We start from the raw sequence: 13,213 nt of genomic DNA, 5'->3' as shown, positions 1-13,213 counted from the left end.
GTTTAGTAAAATACACTTTAAAAAAGAAGTAGCAGTAACTATCTATCTGCCTACCTTTCCATCTTTGTTCCAGGACTGTGATCCAAAATGCTTCTTCCTTAGGGTGATATTGCTGGCCATTCAGGAGCTACAGACGGTGATGGCATTATCTAAATAGGAAGGAAGAACGAGCCATAGTGCTTGTGGAATGATGGATAGTCTTGAGGCTAAGTGAGCCAGTTTAAAAACTACAACATGAGTTTTACCTTTGAGATTAAAATGTTTGATGACATCATTTGTATCTGGTTTATATTAGTCTTCACACAACATTCAACACATTTTTGTTGAATGAAAAAAAGAATAAATGAATACTACTTTGATCTGGGAAAACAAGCACATGGATGCTCAGAAACCAATCCCAAGATGAGTTTGGAGGGAATGGCTGTGATTAATGGACTTATTCTCTCATGTGCTGTTTTTATTTTGTAATTGGAAAAATTGTGATGGCTGTCCATTACTTCATTTTTTAAAGCACAACATATTGTAAACCTCTTGGGTATGGATAATATATAAGCATTTTGTACTATCCAATAAGCTTTCATTTAACATCTCTTTCCAAGTATATCTGCTAAATTCTGTACTCTACACCCACATCCACACTTAGAAGCATAATGATTTTGAGGATTGCTTCTTATGTTTTGCTTGACATAGGGTTACTTTAGCTATATCACCTTACTCGTGCTTTTTGGGGAGAACAAGTAGTGTAATAATGTAATTATTTAAAAAGACATTTCATTTCTGTCATCTCTTAGTTTGAATTCCATTTTATTTCTAGCTTCAGTTTTCTCATCTATAAACTGGGGTTAATACATATTTCCTAAGAGAATTGAGGATAAATTACAATAACTTTGATATAATGAAAAAACAGGGACACTGAAATACTGAAATGGAATTGCTACCAGAAAGTGAATTCATGAAAAGCCATTTTGAAATTTGTACATTGACCTAGGAAATATATGAATTCATGAATATATGTAGTATGCAAATTATTGTATAATTATATTCTGAAGAGCTTTCTAAAGTGGTAATAATTTTTATTATGTCATGCCACCTGGTGATTTTTACAAGTTACTGCAACCCATAGCTGGGAGTTGTTTTTTTTCAATCATAAATATTTATTAGACATTTTTGGGGGGCCAGGGACTTTTGAGCTGACTATATGTATTGTCATGTTAATTAACTAATTCAACAAATACTTGAATAATTGCCACATACCAGTAACTTTTTATGTAGTATATGATTTTATCATCATGACATCATCTCTCTAGATAAATTGTAGTGTTTTCTCCATGGGACTCAGAGGGGCTGAGTGATATATGCAAGATCACATCCAGAGACAGAAGGGCTAGCTTTAGACCAATTTCTTCCCTTCTTGCCTCTGTAGTATATAACAGCCTATCCTAACTGATTTGTCTAGCAATTTTTCTTTTATACTTCTTTGAAAGGTTTTTAGTGGTTGCTCTAGGGATTGTAATATTCATTCTTAACATATTACTGTATATTAGATCTATTTTTGTATATTAGATTCAGGATCTCAACATTTCATGTAAACTATGAAAACTTTGAACAGTATAATTTCATTTACACCCTATCCTTTATACCATTGTCATATATTTTACATCTGAATACATCATAGACCCCTTACAGTTGAAACCGTCATATGGACTTTACCATTATGAAATGAAAAAGAAGAGTGGGCCCACTGCAGACAGGCAGGTCTGCCCACGCCATACCGAGGTCCCGAGTCCCACGGAAGATGCTGAATCACCCCGCTGCAGACAGGCGGGTCTGCGTACGTCCTACTGAGGTCCCCAGTCGCACGGAAGATGCCGAATCACCCTGCTGCAGACAGGCAGCCACCTGGTTCCACACTACAAAGATGCAGAGGACACTGGACCACCAGACCATAATACTGAGTCCCGCTGCTCCCGGCCCAGAGGTAGGGGCTTCTGAGCCACCGTCCCACTGCTCCTGGTCCAGAGGAAGAAGCTTCCCAGTCACCATCCCTCCCGCTGCTCCCAGCCCAGAGGAAAGGGCTTTTGGGCCATTTTCTGTCCCGCTGCTCCTGGCCCAGAGGAAGGGGCTTCCGAGCCACCATCCCTCCCACTGCTCCTGGCCCAGAGGTAGGGGCTTCGGAGCTGCCATCCCACTGCTCCTGGTCCAGAGGAAGGGGCTTCCTGGCCACCATCCCTGCTGCTGCTCCCAGCCCACAGGAAATGGCTTTTGGGCCACCATCCCTATTGCTGCTCCCAGACCCTGTCCCACCTCTGCCAGCTCAGAGGAGGTAATCCGTGCAGGCACTAACAGCCCCCCGCCCCAGTCAAAATGAGAAAACACGTAAATAAGTCTGAAAACCAGACTTCCAGGTCACCTACAGCAACCCCAAAGGGAAATGAGATGGAACACTCTGATACTCAACCACCTGGACCCACTGAACTGGAAACAAAAGGGGATCTGGAAAAAATGAAATCAGAAATAATTTCTCAGATAACAGGAGAAACTGTGCCCCTAGTGCAAGATATGATTAATAAATCTAGAGAGGAGCTCAGGAACATGATGGAATCCCAACATAGGAAACAAATGGAATCCATAAAACAGATGCAAATAGATTTCCAGGATGTGAAAAACTCCATTGAAAGTCTACACAGCAGAATGAGCAAATGTGAGGACAGAATTTCAGATATAGAAGATAAGATTGCAATTAGTGACCAGGAAAAGAAAAATTGCTTCAAAATTCTAAGGGAACATGAGAAATCAATCCAGCAGCTGCTAGACGATGCAAAGAAGAATAACATAAGACTGATTGGAGTCAATGAAGAAATAGGAGAGAGTGCAGATGACATAAAAAATCTCTTCACAGAAATAATGGCAGAAAACTTCCCAAGCAGGGGAAAAGAGCTTAACATACAGATAAGTGAGGCACATAGGACTCCAAATAGCCTTGATCAAAAAAAATCAACACATAGGCATATAATTGTTAAGATTCGAGAAATACAACAGAAGAACAAAGTTCTGCAAGCAGTTATAGAAAAGAAACAAATCACATACAAAGGAACGCCCATCAGAATCACAGCAGACTTCTCAACACAAACCATTAAAGCAAGAAGAGCTTGGAGTGACATACTCCAAGCCCTAAAAGAAAACAGCCTCCAACCCAGGTTGATGTACCCTGCAAAACTATCTTTCAAAACTGATGGAGAAATAAGATACTTTCATGACAAAGAGCACCTTAGGAACTTTGTGAATACCAAAGCAGCACTCCAAAGAATTTTACACAATATCCTAGGAACAGACCTTGAGGATCACAACCCCAGGAAGCAAAGCAGAATGAAGCTATCTGCCAGGACAAGAAATTAAATGTAAAGGGGGAGAACCCAACAAAAAGAAAAAGTCATGGCAATGACAAGTCAATATGTTTCAGTTATAACCATCAATGTTAATGGTCTCAATTCACCAATCAAAAGAAATAGACTGCCAGAATGGGTCAAGAAGCAAAATCCAACAATATGCTGCATACAAGAAACACACTTCATTCAAAAGGAAACTCATAGATTGAAAATTAAAGGGTGGAAAACAATACTCCATGTGACAGGAACCCAAAAAAAAGCAGCAGTAGCTATCCTCTTTGCAGATCAAGTAGATTTCAAACCAACACTGATTAAGAGATGAAGAAGGACACTACATCCTTGTAAAGGGAAGAATCCCAGAGGAAGAGATGACAATCATAAATATCTATGCACCAAACACTAGTGCACCCAACTATATAAAACAAATACTAACGGACATGAAAAGTCATATATGCACTAATACAATTGTAGTGGGGGACCTCAACACCCTACTGTCACAAATAGATAGATCAACTAGACAAAAAATAAGTAATGAAATATTAGAACTCAATCGAACTCTTGAACAAATGAATTTAACAGATGTTTACAGAGTCTTCCACCCCACAAAATCAGAATACACATTCTTCTCAGCTGCACATGGGTCATTCTCCAAAATAGACTACATACTCACACATAGAACATGTTTAAGTAAGTGCAAAGGAACTGAAGTTATCCCCTGTATATTATCAGACCATAATGCGATGAAATTGGAGATCCATAGCAAAAGAAACTCAAAAAATGTCATAAACATGTGGAAATTGAACAACACACTTCTGAATAACCAATGGGTCACAGAGGAAATTAAAGAAGAAATCAGACAGTTCCTTCACTTAAATGACAATGACAATATAACATATCGGAATCTATGAGGCACAATGAAAGCAGTCTTACGAGGGAAATTCATAGCAGTGAATATGCATATTAGGAAAACAGAACAAGCCCAATTAAACAACCTGATGCCGAACCTCAAGCTTCTAGAAGAAGAAGAGCAGGACAACCCCAAAGCTCATACAAGGGAGGAAATTATAAAGATCAGAGGAGAAATCAATGCAATGGAGACTAAGAGAACAATACAAAAAAATCAATGAAGCCAAAAGTTGGTTCTTCAAAAGAATCAACAAAATTGACAAACCCTTAGCCAACCTTGTCAGAAAAAGGAAAGAAATGGCCCAAATCCATGCAATTAGGAATGAAAAGGGTGAAAATACAACAGACCCAGCAGAAATCCAGAGGATCATCAATACCTACTTCCAGAATCTATACACCAATAAGATGGACAACACAGAAGAAATGGACAGATTCCTAGAGAAATATGAATTACCAAAGTTGAACAAAGAAGACCTAAAAATTCTGAACAACCCAATATCAATCAATGAAATTGAAAATGTAATTAAAAACTTATCAACTAAGAAAAGCCCAGGCCCTGATGGCTTCACTGCTGAATTCTACAAGACATTTAGAGAGGAACTGCTGCCACTACTGTTTAAACTCTTCAGTGAAATTGAAAGGGAAGCAATACTCCCAAATTCATTCCTGGGAGCAAGCATCACCTTGATCCCCAAAGCAGAGAAAGACCCAACTGAAAAAGAGAACTATAGGCCAATCTCACTAATGAACATAGATGCAAACATCCTTAATAAGATACTGGCAAACAGAATGCAGAAGATCATCAAGAAGATCATACACCCTGATCAAGTGGGATTCATCCCAGGGATGCAGGGATGGTTCAATATATGAAAATCAATCAATGTAATACACTATATCAATAGAGCCAAGGACAAAAAACATATGATTATCTCCATAGATGCAGAAAAAGCATTTGACAAAATCCAACATGCATTTATGATAAAAACCCTACAAAAGATTGGAATAGATGGTCTCTACCTCAAACTGATAGAAGCCATCTATGAAAAACCAACAGCCAATATCATACTAAATGGTCACAAACTGAAATCCTTCACACTAAAATCAGGAACAAGACAAGGATGTCCACTATCACCACTCTTGTTCAATATAGTTCTGGAAACATTAGCCATGGCAATTAGACAAGAGAAAGAAATAAAAGGAATAAAGATAGGTAATGAAGAAGTCAAATTGTCATTATTTGCAGAGGACATGATACTCTATATAGAAGACCCCAAGAACTCCACCAAAAGTCTTCTAGACTTAATAACCAAATTCAGTCAAGTAGCTGGTTACAAGGTCAACACACAAAAATCAATAGCTTTCCTCTACACCAATGACAGACTCACTGAGAGAGAAATGGGGCAAATAATTCCTTTCACAATAGCATCCAAAAAACTGAAATACCTAGAAATCAACCTAACGAAAGAAATCAAAGACCTCTTCTCTGAAAACTATGGCAGTCTGAAAAGAGAGATTGAAGATGATATCAGAAAATGGACAGACATCCCCTGCTCCTGGGGAGGAAGGATTAATATAGTGAAAATGACCATACTTCCAAAACTGCTATATAGATTTAATGCAATTCCAATTGAGATCCCAGCAGCATACTTCAGGGACCTTGAGAAAACAATCCAAAAATTCATTTGGAACAAGTAGAGACCCAGAATAGCAAAAGCAATTCTAGGTAACAGAGACATGGCAGGGGGTATCACAATCCCCAACTTGCAACTATACTACAAAGCTACTGTGATAAAAACAGCATGGTATGCAAAGAAACAGTCCTGAGGACCAGTGGAACAGATTAGAAGATGCAGAAACAACTCCAGACACACTCAGCCATATTATCTTCGATAAAGGAGCCAAACACCCTCACGGGAGGAAAGATAGCCTCTTTAATAAATGGTGCTGGAAAAATTGGGTTTCAACTTGCCAAAGATTAAAACTAGACCTATATCTCTCACCATGCACTAAACTAAAATCAAAATGGATTAAAGATCTAAATATTAAAATAGAAACTCTGAACCAGTTGGAACAGAGGTTAGGTAGAACCCTTGAAGACATTGGTGTAGGAAAACGTTTTATGAACAAAACCTCAGTTGCTCGTGAACTAGCACAAACAATCAACAAGTGGGATCTCTTCTTATTAAAAGGCTTCTGCACAGCAAGAGAAACCACCAGCAGTGTGAAGAGACAACCCACAATGTGGGAAAAATTCTTCACCTGCTCTTCCTCAGACAAAGGTCTACTATCTCAAATCTATAAAGAACTTAAAAAGATCAGACCTCTCAAATTTAAAGACCCAATCCAAAAATGGGCATCTGAAATGAACAGACATTTCTCAGACAAAGAAGTAGAAATAGCAAATAAATACATGAAAAAATGTTCAACATCACTGGTCATTCGAGAGATGGAAATAAAAACGATGCTGAGATTCCACTTCACTCTAGAAAGAATGGCTGCTATCATGAAATCAACCAATAACAAATGCTGGTGGGGCTGTGGGGAAAGAGGAACCCTGCTCCACTGCTGGTGGGAGTGTCGACTGGTGCAACCACTGTGGAAATCAGTATGGAGATACCTCAAAGAACTAGGACTGGAAGTCCCATTTGACCCCGCTATTCCACTGCTGGGGATCTTCCCCAAAGAATTAAAAGAATCATACCACCGTGATATATGTGTGCCCATGTTCATAGCAGCACAGTTTGTAATAGCTAAAACTTGGAAACAGCCCAAATGTCCATCAACTGGAGACTGGATCAAGAAAATGTGGTTTTGTTGTAAAATGGAGTACTACTCAGCCATAAAAAATGAGAAATTAGAGACATTTATAGCTAAGTGGATGCACATTGAGGCAATACTCTTAAGTGAAATAAATAGGACACACATGTATAAATACCGAATAGTTTCTCTGGTGTGAGAAACTGAAAGTGTAAATAAGAACTAAAACGTATAATAGGTAATGTGAAATCGGAAGAAAAGGGGCAAAGGGGAAGGAAGTGGCAGGGCTAGGGGAAAGAATAGAAGGGAATGGGATTAATATGAGAAAATGGAAAACTAGGAACAAAATCTTTGTAATTAGGGAGGAATGGAGGGGCTGAAGGGAGGGCTGGGCAAGGGTGAAAAATAAGAATCAAGAGAGACTATGTAAAGGTGCAAATTTCCAATGATGAATGTCATTATATTGTATACCTAAAATGTACCAATGATTAGAATGAATAATCGATAATGTAAAATAGGAAGAAAAGGTCCAAAGGGGTAGGGGTAGTGGGAGGGGCAGGGGAAAGGAAAGAAGGGAAAGGAAAAATGATGAGAAATGGAAAAAATGGAAATAAAGTCTTTGTGAATAGGGAAGGGTGGAGGGGGTGAAGGGAGGGCTAGGAATGGGGAAAAAATAAGAACCAAGATGCATTATGTAAAGGTACAATTCCCAATGAGAAATGTAATTGTGTTGTATACCTACAATGTACCAATAAAAGAATTTAATTTAAAAAAAAAGAAATGAAAAGGATGATAGATTTTATATTTACCCATCTATTTACTATTTGGGGTCCTTTTCTTCCTTTCTATTTGGTATAGTTCTCTTTTCTTTCTTTTTTTTTTTTGGAACCAGGGATCGAACTCTGATCCTTGTGCTTGCAAGGCAGGCAGCGGAACCACTGAGCTAAATCCCCAGTCCAGTTCTCTTTTATTTCTGACTCTAGTAATTTGATTCTTCTCTTTTTCCTTGGTTAGTCTAGCTAAAGAATTGTCAGTTTGAGGGGTGTTTTTAAAGAATACAGCTTTGGTTTCAGTGATTTTCTCTATTATTTCCTATACTATATTTCATTTATTTCTATTCTAATCTTTCTTATTTTCTTCCTTCTTCTTGTTTAGGTTTAGTTTACTCTTCTTTTACAGGCATCCTAAGGTAGGAATTTAGGCTATTAGTTTGAAATCTTCCTTTTTTTATATTAGACATTTGAAAACCATAAATTTCTTTCTAAATATTACTTTAGTTACATCTCATGAGTTTAAATATGTTGTGTTTTCATTTTAATTCATCTCAAAGATTTTCTACTTTCCACTTGGAATGACTCAGTGAGTATGTAGGAGTGAGTTAATTTAATGTAGTTGTGTGTTCCTCTAATTTCTATTATTAATTCCTAATTTCATTCTACTACTTCTGTTATTTTTAATGCATTAATGTTTATTTCATGGCCTATCTTAAGGAATGTTCTCTGTACACCTGAGAAGAAAGTGTACTCTGCTGTTTCTAGGTGGAGTGTCTTACAGGTATCTATTATATCTAGTTGGCATACAGTGTGTTCAAGTCTCCTGTTTTCCTGCTGATCTGCCTAGTTCTTCTGTCCCTTATTGAAAGTAGAATTTAGAGTTTCAACTCTTGCTCAATTATCTATTTCTTCCTTCATTTGTGTTGCTTTTTACTTCATGAGTTTTAATACTCTGTGGTTAGGTGCATATATGTTTATAATTATTATATTTTTCTGATGGATTAACTCTTTTATAATTATAAAATGTCTCTCTTCATCTCTTGTAATCTTTTTTGTTTTGTTTGATACCAGTACAGCTATTGTATTTTTCTTATTGTTGTTATCTGCATGTTATACAGTTATGTGTTGCTTAATGATAGAGATGAATTCTAAGAAAATGTGGCATTGTGTGAGCATCACAGAATGTGCTTACACAAACCTACATGAGGGGGGTAAATCATTAGATTCAACCACTTGGTGCAGCCAAGAGATACATTAAACACAAGATGTATGTTGCTGGTACAGCATGATATACTCTTTCACAATAAACATAACCACAAGAAGTGCACTCCAAAATAATAAAAATACAGTAAAAGTATAGCTGATTATTATTATCAAGCATTATGTGGTATACATCATGGTACAGTATGTGTTATACCTTTGGACGACCAGTCCTGCAGTAGGTTTGCTCACACTAGTATCACCACAAACACATGAGTTAGGTGCTGTGCTACACTTTTACAGTAACTATGACAACACTAGGGAGTAGGAATTCTGTAGCTCTATTAAAATTTTATGGAACTGCTGTTGGACATGTGGTCTGTCATTAGCTGAAACTTGGTTATACAGTATATGATTGTATTTCTTACTGCTCTTTAACTTTCATGTCTTTGAATCTAAAGTTTAGCTAGATATTGCTTGTTCTTATCCAGTCTATTCTTTTTTCTACCTCTACTGAAATGATCACATGCTTTAATTTTTTCAGTATGTTGATATGATTAATATCATTGATTAATTTTAAAATGACAAACCAGCTTGCAGTCCCATAATTAATTTCATTTGGTCATGATATACTATTATTTTTATATACTGCTTTACTATATTTCTTAGAATTTTTTTGAATATTTTTGCATATATTTATGAGGAATGTTTGTAGTTTTTCTTTCTTATCGTATCTTATCAGATTTTAATATCTAATACTGCATCATAAAACAAGCTAGAAAATATCTTTAATATCACAGAAAAATTTTTACTAGAATTTATACTATTTCTACCTTAAATATTTGCTAGAATTCACCAATGAAAGCACTTGGGAGGCTGAGGCAAGAGGATCAGTACAATTTCAAGGACAACTTGGGCTACATAGTGAGTTCAAGGCCAGCTTGAGCTATAGTAAGCCTGAACTATAGTTAATGAGACCATCTCACAAAGGAAAAAAAAAAAGAATTCACCAGCGAAGCCATCTAAGCTTAGAGTTTTCTTTTTGGTGACATTTTACGATTTTATTTTTTTTGAGACAGGTCTCATTATGTAGTTCAGGTTGTCCTCGAACTCACTATGTAGCCCATGCTGGCATCAAACTCATGGCAATCTTCCTGCCCCAGCCTCCCAAGTGCTGGGATTACAGACAGGTGTGCGCCAGCAGGCTCAACTTTTTGGTGACATTTTAAGGTATGAATAAGTATGAATTTGATTTCTTTGTTAGAGAACTATTCATATTATCTTCCTCCTCCAAATAATAAAATTTTTTCTACATTCCCTATACAGTAAGTCCATGATTTATGAATGAGTTCCATTCCTGGAGAACATTCATAAGTTGGATTCATTCATAGGTCTGACAAAGCGAGACTCAGACACAAATATACAATGTAAAGCATAAAAAAACCAAACACACACATAAATACTGTAAATAAACTATTTTACTTTTACAGTTACCTTCTTAAAATGGGTTAGGGTTAGGATGAGCTCCCTCCACTATTTGTTCGCATCTACAAATGTTTGTAATTCAAGGTCTGTTGGCTGTGAGAGTTCACAACTTTAATCCCCCTAAGTCAGGGGCTTACTGCATTTCTATAGGCCCATTGCTTAGTCTGTTTTCTTTTTCTTTTTTTTCGGTACCAGGGATCAAACTCGGGACCTTGCGCTTGCGAGGCAGGCAGCAGCACCACTGAGCTAAATCCCTGGCCTTAGTCTGTTTACTTTTTACAGGTACATAATTTATAGTTTTTTAACTTTGTGAGTCCCATGTTGTATGTGTTTAATTTTCTCACCTTAAGTTAGCCAGAGATGATTTTTTTTTTTTTTTTGTACCAGGGATCCAACTCGGGTCCTTGCGCTTGCCGAGCCGGCCGCAGAACCACTGAGCTAAATCCCCCGCCAAGCCAGAGATGATTTTAGTAGATACAACCAATAACCCTAATTGTCAAGTCAGTGAGTAGGGAAAGATGGTGGCTGTTTTTTGCTACACAGAGAATGTAGTGTGTATAATGTATTATGGTATTGATAGGCTTTATCTGTATGATATGTAGACCATCTATATGTTATGGTTTAGATCTAGAAAGTCCCCCCAAATTCTCTTGTGCTCAGAGGCAGGGCTGGGGCCTATGGTGTCATGGGACACTGTACCAGTGAGTTCAGTGGCTGAGTGTGCAGTTAGGAGGTGGAGGTTTGTCCCTGGGGGTGTGACCTGAAAAGTGCCTCTCTCACCTCTGCTCCTTCCTTCTTCCTCTTCCTCCTGGCTGCCATGATGTGAGCAGCTTTGCCTCCACCAAGGCTTTTTCCTCATACCTTCCTCCCTTGAAGCCAGTTGACCATGGACTTAACCATAAGCTAAAATAAACCCCTCCTTTAAATTGTGGTTGCGAGGTATTGTATGTAGGTGATAAAAACAAAAACAAAAAACTAAGACACAATATAAAAGACACTGGATTGAGAAGGTTGTTAAAATGTAAATGTTCTAGTCCAAGCCTACTGAATGAGAACTTCTTAGTGTGGAGCCCACAGAATCTAAAATTTGAACAAATTTCTCAGGGATTACTTTGCAAAAGAAATTAGGGAAACACCATAAAGGAACAGATTTGGAAAGGTGAAAATCATGGATTGGAAAGCTTTAAACTGAAGTTAGGAAGTTAATTTCTTTGATACTGTTTTCTCACCCATAAAATGAATGTAGTCAGGTCTTGTTCATCAAGTTGTTTTAAGAGATTAATACATGCATGCAAAGTATTTTTGTATTGCTCAATAAAGGGGACTTGCATCAGTTTTAGGCATTTAGATTATAAAGTTTAAGTCTGAGATAAAAATTGTAAGTAGCCAAAGTTAGAGCTGAAAATCATTTAAATCCACAATAAAAGTGTGGTCACATTTATGTATCATGTTGTAGAAAAATGCACTGACTGTATTATTGAGAAAGTTACTTGAAAAATTAGAACAGGTTAGAATGACTGAACATCAGGTAAAGTAGTTGGTTTGTACTTAGAAGTCAAATACTGTATAAGACAATATTCCAATCAAACAACAATATAACACAAATTTACATTCTAAAATTGGTTTCACTCATGCTTTATGCTAAAAAAAGGGCAGATGAAGGGCAGGTGACTCTTCATGTAGTGTCACTCCAGGAACAGCTGATGGTTACCGAAGTCTCTGGAATGTTTCTATTTGATAAAGCAGAACATAGAGAATTGGCCACCTAGGAGTAGGTGTCTACACTTGTTCTAAAATCTGCTGGTAAAAGAAGGCACATTGCCATGCCTGATTTCTGGTAGCTAGGGAAATATAACCTGTCTGAGTTCTTATAAGTGGAGGCAATAGAAACATTTATATCACTGTTTACCACATAGAGCCTAGATATTAATATAATTTGTTTGTTTGAGGTAGTGAGATTGAACCCAGGGCCTTCTCCCTGAGCTACATCCCCAGACCTTTATCTTTTGAGACAGGTTTTTCCTAAATTGCCTAGATTGGGCTTGAAATTGTGATCCTCAAGGCTCTGACTCCCAGAGTGCTGAGATTACAGGTGTGCACCACCCCACCCAGCATCGGTAAAATATTCTAATGCAAAGTAAAGTTTGAGTAACACTGGTGGGGTTTGGATTCTTTGAAAGGAAAGGTGAGAAGAATCACTACCTTGACTGTGTGACACCTATGACACCTTTGTCTTGACCTGTGTGTACTGGTACCAGGAGCAGATTGTCAAGGGTCGCTGGTGGTGACCACTTGCCTACCTGTCCTGTGCTTTTTCTTTCTTGCCCACACACCAGTCCTCACCAGGTCCCCACTACCCTCACAAAGACATTGATTCTGCCAGTGATGACAGCTGAAAATGAGAGAAATAACAAGAAAAAGCAATAACAAGAAAAAAAAACAAGGTAAGGTAAGGTATGGGTATCAAAAATTTTTTTGGTTTCAATACTTATGAATACATAGGCTCTAACTTTGGGCTTTTAGAAACCTGGAAGTACTCATAAATTATCCTTGGAGTTAAAATTTCCCTACTGCCAGCTGGCATGTATTCTTACTGATAAATAGCTCCATCTGAAATATTGCTTATACACACAGGCAGAGAGCAGATATTTAGATTTGAGGCATCAGTTTTGTATCTAAATCCTTCCAACAGATTGAGCATAGATT

This window comes from Heterocephalus glaber, unplaced genomic scaffold, assembly GCF_053883595.1.
Source record: "Heterocephalus glaber isolate CG9 unplaced genomic scaffold, H.glaber_assembly_v1.0 deba00000818, whole genome shotgun sequence".
Taxonomy (NCBI): Eukaryota; Metazoa; Chordata; class Mammalia; order Rodentia; family Bathyergidae; genus Heterocephalus; species Heterocephalus glaber.
Note: the sequence above shows the minus strand (reverse complement) of the source record.